Source organism: Mesocricetus auratus, unplaced genomic scaffold (genome assembly GCF_017639785.1).
Source record: "Mesocricetus auratus isolate SY011 unplaced genomic scaffold, BCM_Maur_2.0 Super-Scaffold_2245, whole genome shotgun sequence".
Lineage (NCBI taxonomy): Eukaryota > Metazoa > Chordata > Mammalia > Rodentia > Cricetidae > Mesocricetus > Mesocricetus auratus.
The window spans coordinates 49,103,790-49,112,451 of NW_024429180.1; positions in this window are offsets into that span (position 1 = coordinate 49,103,790).

The following is an 8,662-nucleotide window of genomic DNA, read 5'->3' on the forward strand; positions in this document are numbered from 1 at the left end:
CATGGGACATTATAGTCCTCTGCTTATTCTTCTCTCTCTCATATGTCTGAATACTTGGCCTCTGGTTGATAGAACTATTTGGGAAGGATTAGGAGGCATGGCCTTGAGAAGGTGTATAGCTAGAGGTGGGCTTTCAGATTTTAAATGTCCATGCTAATTCCAGTTAGCTCTCTTTCTCTGCCTCAGTCATGTGTGTTGGATGTGAGCACTCAGCTTCTGCTCCAGCACCAATCCTGCCCACCTGCTGCCATGCTCTCCATAATGATGACTATGGACTCTACCCCTGGTGAACCTTGTGCAACAGTTAAATTCTTTCTTCTATAAATTGTCCTGGCCATGGTGGTTTCTTCACAGCAATATAAAAGTAGCTAAGACGCTGTGATTCAAAGCATGTGAAACGTGTGTCATGGGCCAGATATTCTCTATGGGCCACAGTTTACTTATTTTTTCATTTTTCTTTAGCAAGATTTGTTTTATTTATTGCAATAAAAACATGTAAAATAAAAAAAATAGCTAAATAAAATTTACCTCTGTAACAAAATGTCCCATGTATGGTTAATAAGATTTTTGAAGTTAGTAATCTATTACTAAAAATTAGTTAGTGAGACTGTGACTTGAATTATTGCCCAGGGTGGTCTTGAACTCATGAACTCAGGTGATTGCCCTGTTTCAGCCTCCCAAGTAGTTGGACTACAAGCATACATCATTGCTTCTGGCTCAAATTATAGAGCATGTATGTGGTTGATGAGCATCTTTTTGTGCACACTTTCCCAGGGCCCAGGCCTCCAACCTGTTTATCCAGGCAAGACATACTTTTCATTTGGTCATCTGTAAAGGTCTTTGGTGGAATCTGATGGAGAGCCTTATCTTGTTCTTGTTCTTGACCAGAGGTCATTAGCCACATCCTAGCCCCACCCACCTTCTCTTCTGTACTTTATTGAACAATACCTGGCCTGAGTCTCTTCACAGAATCAGGGCAAAGCTCCACCCAATCAATTAAATGGGAAACAACTTTGCTGCATAAATGGTCACAAGCTGTGAAAAAAGGAACAGCTGAGGCAGTGGTAAGGTAAAGTACAGGGGAGAGGGAGAGAGGGGAGAGAGAGAGAGACAGAGACAGAGCGACAGAGACAGACAGACAGACACAGACAGACAGAGAAAGAGACAGAGACACAGACAGAGACAGAGAGAGAGACAGAGACAGAGAGACAGAGAGAGACAGAGACAGAGAGACAGACAGAGACAGAGAGAGACAGAGACAGAGAGACAGAGACAGAGAGACAGAGACAGAGAGACAGACAGAGACAGAGAGAGACAGACAGAGACAGAGAGAGACAGACAGAGACAGAGAGAGACAGACAGAGACAGAGACAGAGAGACAGAGAGAGACAGAGAGAGAGAGAGAGAGAGAGAGAGAGAGAGAGAGAGAGAGAGAGAGAGAGAGAATCTCCTAGTGTTCACACTAACTAACTACAGGGCTTGTTGCAAGGATTTTCTCACATTCATTTACTTAGGGGGGCACACACGCAACCCATTATCAATGTATCACTCCTGAAGAATGCAGTTGGGAAGCTCTGCGCTGGAGCTGTACAGTGAACAGTTCTGTGAGCATACGTGGAAATGTGTCAGCCAGGTCCCCTCCATCCTTTGGCTGGTGGAGTGTGCGCAGCCCCAGTGAGCCATGTCCGGAAGGGATGATTTATGAGGAGTGCTTTAGCTCCGTGTGATGTTACGTCTGTCTCATTTTCCTCTCCTGAAGTGAACAATCAAGCTAGACTTTTCTCAGGCAGGGGGTGACTGGGTGGTAGTGGGAGGCGTCATTAATCTCTGGGTTCTTCGGGAAAGCCAATTTGATCATTGTGCAATTGCAAGCTCTCTGAGTGCCTTGTTGCTTGTTAGCTTGGATGTGTGCCCTCTGGAAACAGCATGCTGGGAAGCCTGGTCCACATGCCATGGGGGAGGAATGGAGTGGGGGAGGAATGATTGGGAGTGGGAAGGTGTGGCTCCTGATCTCTTCAGAAACTACCTGGGGCTGAGCTTTGCGGGGACCGAATAGCTAGCTGCTAACAGTGACCCTGATAAAACTGGGAACTCAGTAGCTTGCCTTGACTTCTTTTGTCTTTAGTCTCCAAGATATGGAAGCAGAGATTTACGTGTGTGTGTGTGTGTGTGTGTGTGTGTGTGTGTGTGTGTCTGTGTCTGTGTCTGTGTTATGTGTGTAGTATGGTGTGAGCGTGTGCTGTGTGGTGTGTGATGTGTGTGTGGTGTGTATGATGTGTGTGATGTGTGTGTGGTGTATGTGATATGGTGTGTGATGTGGTGTGTGGTTGTTGTGTGTGTGTGTGATTTCTGCTTTCAGCCTGGGAGTAGAATTTCTCTTACCTCAAAGTACCGCAAATGCGTTTAAGAGTAAGAAATGAACAGTTACTGTGAAGTCTTTTAAGGTAGAGAGCCACCCATCTCATGCAGGATTTGGGCTTAGCCTGTGGTGGATTCAAGGTGGGCTATCCCGGTGCAAATAAAAATGGTCACCACAAGGAGGACAGTGAGATCCACCCTCTGATCTCTCTGTCGGGAGGAACATTCATCTTGAGGTGACTGCATGCTTTTCACTTTGCAAAACACTTTTTAAAAATTGTGGTTTGTTTGCATTTTTGCTGATTCTCCATTCACCAAGCAACCTTGGGAGGTCATTCAGCAAAACCAGGATAATAATAATAACCTCTGGTGAGCATATTCAATAAGTTTTGTTATTATTATGGATGAAATTTCTCCCTTCCATAGAAATGGGTGATAAAATGTGGCATGGGAGCTGGGTGTGGCACCCTCATCACTCCGGCACCTCACATGAGGACATGGCGAGGCCAGGATTAAATAACACATGAGATTTCTTACCTGGAAGAGGCAGCAGGGTAGAGCTTGGGTTCTACATCCAGCTCACTCCCTAGGCAAAGGCAGCAGAGCAGAGCAGGTGATATCAAGATTGCCCCAGGTGACCCACCTAGAAATCATGTGGTTTAATACCCTCTGTAGAGAATTCAGTTTCATTTTCTGCTACTGCCTGTTGTATCCAGTCTTGCACAGGCTAGGCAAGTGTTCACCACTGGGCTAAGAGCTTCAACCCGTTTTTATACTTACCATTGGAGATAAGGTCTCACTAAGTTGCTTAGGCTCACCTTGAGTTTACTCAGTGACCCAGGCTGCCTTGCCCTCTTCAGTGCTGGAATTACAGTCGTGCACCATTAGTGTAGCTTGAGACAATTTTTAATGAAAGCGTACCAGTTTTTCCAAGAAACACAACGTCACCAAGGTGTTAGTATAGACCCATTACTCCGACAGGGTGGAGGGTCACCCAAGAATCGTCTCCATATTGATCTTGTCATTGGTAATTAATGACAACCGTGTATTAACCACATGCACACAAATTGATTTTCAGAGGTGCAATAATTAGATTTAATGCCTGCCGTGCCATGTATTTATGTGTTTAATTATCAGCTTCATTATGAATTTTAATGAAGCTATGGGGTATTCACGTCTCATTAGGAATGTGATTTTTTTATTATTCATTTACAGATAGCTTTTCTTCTCTCTGGTCTCGGAGCTGATTTTCACAGGCAAAGATCATAGCACGTTCTAGATGTGATTTCTGTTTTCTTCCTCTTATTCCCAAGTGGACATGTGTGGTGCCTGGATAAAGAGAAGGGTTCATCCCTCAAGATCTTGTCCAGCCTGGTCGGACAGAAGGCCACAGGGAAAGATACCCTTTTTTAGCAAGAAATCCCTAATCCTAACCCTAACCCTCCCCAGGGAGGCTCACCTATAATGGTAGAGAGAACAAGGGGGGAGGGAGGGGCAACATATGAGCGCTGTTTCTGCAGGCAAGGGAGCAAGATGGGGGATGTGGCGATCATTTCCCCAGCCTTCTGCACTTTAAACATGAACTCTGCCGCAACAGGGCAGTAATCTGCATGCTGTTGTGAGTCTGCCTGTTATTACTGGGACAGCGCTTGCGCCCCAGCCGGGATTACCGCTGCCGCATTCACTCGCAATTTGGAGTCTGGGCCACAGGGAAATTGCAGACAATTTGGATGAAAATGGTTGGAAAATTGCAGTGTTTAGGCCTCTCCCACCAGCCCCTTCAGTTTTTTTCTTACTTTCTTTCTTATTTCTTTTTCTTTCCCTTCACTCCCTCCTCCCGCCCCCAAAATTACTTTAGAAGCAGGGAACAACAGGCTAGACTAGCTGGGTTTTCTTCCCCCAGTCTGTGATGTATTTTGTAAACAAACATGTAAATGGATACAGATTTTAACCACCCTCAGACAAAGTGGCTAAAGAGAAGGGAAAACAGTCAGGCGCCCTATGAGAAGGCAGAGTCCCTGGAGTGCTGGGGAATATTTGTCCTGGTTAATTGAATTTCTGATTGGAGATATGAGTTTACCGGGAGACCTTTACTCTCTTGCAGATTGTTCTAAAATGAACCCACTTCCCTATCTCCACGGTTAATTAATTATTTAAAAATTTCAAACCCTGTTTAATTCTAAGAAAGAACTTGAGGAAACTGCCTTATTAATAGTAGATTAATGACATCTTTTCATTGGTCATTGAGATTCATGGTCACAGTGCTGGCAGTATTTATCATTGTCGGCACAATAAATGGGAAGGCATAACACGGAGGATTCAGATTGTACAGATTGTCAGTTATAATAGACATCATCTGCTCCCATCCACTGGCCTACTCACTATGTGTGTCTTCCACTGTGTCCAGCTGATTTTTGATCTTCATTTAAGAGCTACCACAATAGGCAGTATATTCTATTTGGGGACAGATCTAATTAGTAGTAGTTTTTTCCATGGTATTGGGCTAACGTCTATTTCCCCAGGGTCATTAGTTCTAAATCATGATTTGATGACAGAATTGAGAGGGGTTGCTTTATTGGGGTGGACACAGAACCGGATACCATGCTTGAGATCCCGCCTATGTTGTACAAAGTCTTGGTGAAAATGGGGTGGCATGAGGTGAGTAAACCTTGGATCTGTGTTGCTTGGGTTCTGAAGCTTGGAGATACAACTTGGCAGAAAGATCGGTGACTGGGGTCAGCATAAGCTTAGCATTACATTGGGAGTGTGTTACATTATTTTGTCACTGTGACAAATGCCTAAGAAAAACAAATTAAAAAAAGATTTATTTTGCCTTATGGCAAAGCACAAATGTTATGGTAGCAGGACATGGCTAAGTTACACTGTTCAGTAACAGGAAGGAGGGTCGGAGATAGTCAAGGAACATGATAAAATCTCCCATCAGACCAGACCTTCTATTTTCTATTACATCCCAGCAATGCAATCATACCATAAATCTCTCAAGGGAATTAGCCATTGATTAGGTCAGAGATCCAATGCAAGACCCGTTTGCCTTTCTATGATTGGTTCTACCACCCGAGAACCCAGCCTGCAACAAAGAAGCCTTATGGGGAAATATTTCATATCTAAGTCTTAATGGAGAAGCAATAAGCTTGAAGAGATCTGGAAAGTCCATAAGAGAAGTCTGGTTAGAGAATGAGTCAGGAAGGTGACTCTGAAGAAGGTGGCTGTGAAAGACAGAAAGAATGCCAGGAGAACTTGGTGTGGTGCCAAGAATGCATTGAGAAGGAAGGGAAGAAGCTGAAAGATGGCTCAGTCAGTTAAGCACTTGCCTTCAACCATGAAGTCCTAAAGACAAACACAGTGGTACATGTTATGCAATCATACCCAAGGGAGGTGGAGACAGGAGGATCCCTGGGGCTTGTTAGCAAGCCAGTCTGGCTTCCTTGGCTAACATTAGGTCAATGAGAGACTCTGTCTAAAATAGATAGGTAGGTAGGTAGATAGATAGATAGATAGATAGATAGATAGATAAATAGATAGATAAAGTCTGAGCAGTTTCTGAAGAAGGGACTCCAAAGATTGTCTTCTGGCCACCAAAGGCACATGTGCACATGTGCTTATACGTGTGTGTGTGTGTGTGTGTGTGTGTGTTTTGATCCAAATCTCCCTGGAAGACAATTATTTGCTTTAGGAAGTATTTTTTCCTCTGTGCATATATGGTATGTGTGTGCATGTATCTGCACGTTTGTATGTCTGAACGTGGGTATGTGCACAAACACCTACACATACAGGCTCACTTCCACCCCTTCATCTACCCATGCCTAGGCAAAATAAGGAGGCTAGGACCAGCAGTGGTGGCATACACCTGCAAACCCAGCACTTCAGAGGCTGAGACTAAAGGATTGCCAAGAGTTTGAAGATAGCCTGATAACAACAAGTTTCAGCCAGCCTGGGCTAATAAAACAACCTAACAAACAAAAAGCACATTAAGGACACAGCTCATTGGTTAAGCACTTGGCTGACATGTGCAAGGACCTGTGCTCAATTGGCAGCACTGCCAGGAAGTAAATAAGGAAACACAAAACAAATAGAGAGAGTGGTCACTAAGAGGTCTAGCCTGCTCTCTATGCCACAGGCAGACCTTGTGAGTCTATGGACTGTCTGCTTCATCACTGTTGAAATTGCCTTGTTTGAACTTGCAAGGATCATGGTCACTCCATATTTCTGGAGTGAAGTCAGAGGTTTCATTTCTCTTCTTTGACCATTTAGGTTCACTGGGTCTCAGGGAATCCCAGGTGGTGGCATCGTAAATCCTCACCCTTCTTCCTCAGTTCCCAAAGGTGAAATCCCTATGCCAGACCAGATGGACAGATAGAGGCGCACTACATCTCCATGTGAACTCTGGCCACCAACAACTCCTTATGGCAGGCCACCCTTATAGGAACAAAAGTTGAAAGCCGCTAAGCCTTGACTCAGTGACCTGTGAGAGAGATGAGCATTTTCATTTCCAGGGTTGGTTCCTGGTTTTATGGTGGTTCCTGCGACTGCCTAGTGTTTGGTTACAATTAACATGTTCTTCTATCACTGACATCTCTGTCCCTGTCGCTCCCTGTCCTCTGTCTCCTCTCCCCTCCCCTTTTGTTCCCTCCCCTCTCCTCCCCTCCCCTTCCTCCTTCCCTCCTACCCTCTCCCCATCTCTCTCTCTCTCTCTCTCTCTCTCTCTCTCTCTCTCTCTCTCTCTCACACACACACACACACACACACACATCAGAGAGCACTTTGACACAGTAAAGCAGTGAAAACATGATCTATATCTCTGTGAAAGGCTCCAAAGCAAGGAGCTTTCCTGGCAGGGTCAGAAGCCTCAGCAGAATCGGTTCTTCTGTGAGGACGTGGGCACTGAAATATATCCAACCCCTCTCCCCCAGGAGCATCTGCTTCCTGATACTACCTTGCAGGCCTGGCCAAGTGCATGCGGAGGGTCACTTGGGAGTCAGAGGTCAGTAGGATGGGAAGCTAATTTTCTTACAATTGGTAACCTAGATTTTTGCAAAAATGACAAAGTGCATGCTCCAAGGCAGGGAGGGTTGAAGTCAGGGCAGAAGGGCTCCACCCTGGCCACAGGCCTCTGAGATGGAGCAGAGAGAGCAGGTGGCCTGAGCAGCAGAGCAGCTGTCCACTGTGGTGCTAGCTCCAGTCTCTGCTCTGCATGGGTTTCAGTGGGACAAATATTTCTTGTCTGTGTGTTGCAGAGCCTTGGAAATAGCTTGAGGCCTTGTTTCAGCTGAAACAGAGCAGGCACAGGGCAGGGAGTCTCTTTCAAGTGTGGCATTTCATCTGTTGGGAGGAGCATCTTCTTAGATTGTCAAAGCCTAGAGGGCCTCCCGTCTTCTGTACAGTTCAGAGAACAGAGAGCCCAGTGGGCTACTGACACTCGTGTTCTGCATGGAAACTCAGCATGCTAAGACACTTGCTCTGAAACCACAAGTGGCAAGATGCCAATAAAAAACCACAGCTTTGAGATATCCAGGGGAGTGTGGTTAGGGAGGCCAGGCAGACCATGGCAGGTTGGCTGCAACCCAGCTGTCACAGCAGGCTGCATTCTGGGAAAAGCAGGATCAGTGTAAGTGATAGAAGAGAAGTTACCCAAATGGCCACAATCCATGGTGATTTATGGGACAAATTTATGGGAGTGCCTATGAGTAAGAGCTGGGAGGTGAGGTCAGGGGTCATTCCTGAAGAATCTTCCCATATCACCTGTAGGGTAGAATGCATGTCTGTGGTTGGCCCCAGCTCCTGAACTTACATGCTGGGCATACTTAGAAGAATCAGTGTCTACTACAGCAGTCCCATACATATATATTATTGTGCTTTGCTCATATTTAGTTGACATTTTGCCCCAAGTTACATAGCTAGAGGCAGAACAGGTATTCCCAGGCTGGCTTTCCTCCACGTGGCTGGAGCTTATCATTTTATCTTGGTTATAAACATCTTTAGAGCATGCTGTGCTGCAGTTTCTTTTGTTGTTGTTTTAATTCCCAACTCTAATCATCCTGAGCACACCAACTTCAGTTTCGTGTGTACAGAAGGGGCCTGAGAAGTGCATCAGGGTGCATGGGGGTCAGCTGGAGGGGATGGGCCAGAAAGAGACACATATATGTACAGAGAAAGAGAGTGAGTGAGAGACAGAGACAGACATTAAAGCTCAAGGAGGTCAGTTAGGTGTGTGTGTGTGTGTGTGTGTAGTGGTACAGCTGTCTTTGGAATGCAAAGGGTTCATCCCAGCATACTCTCCTGTGTT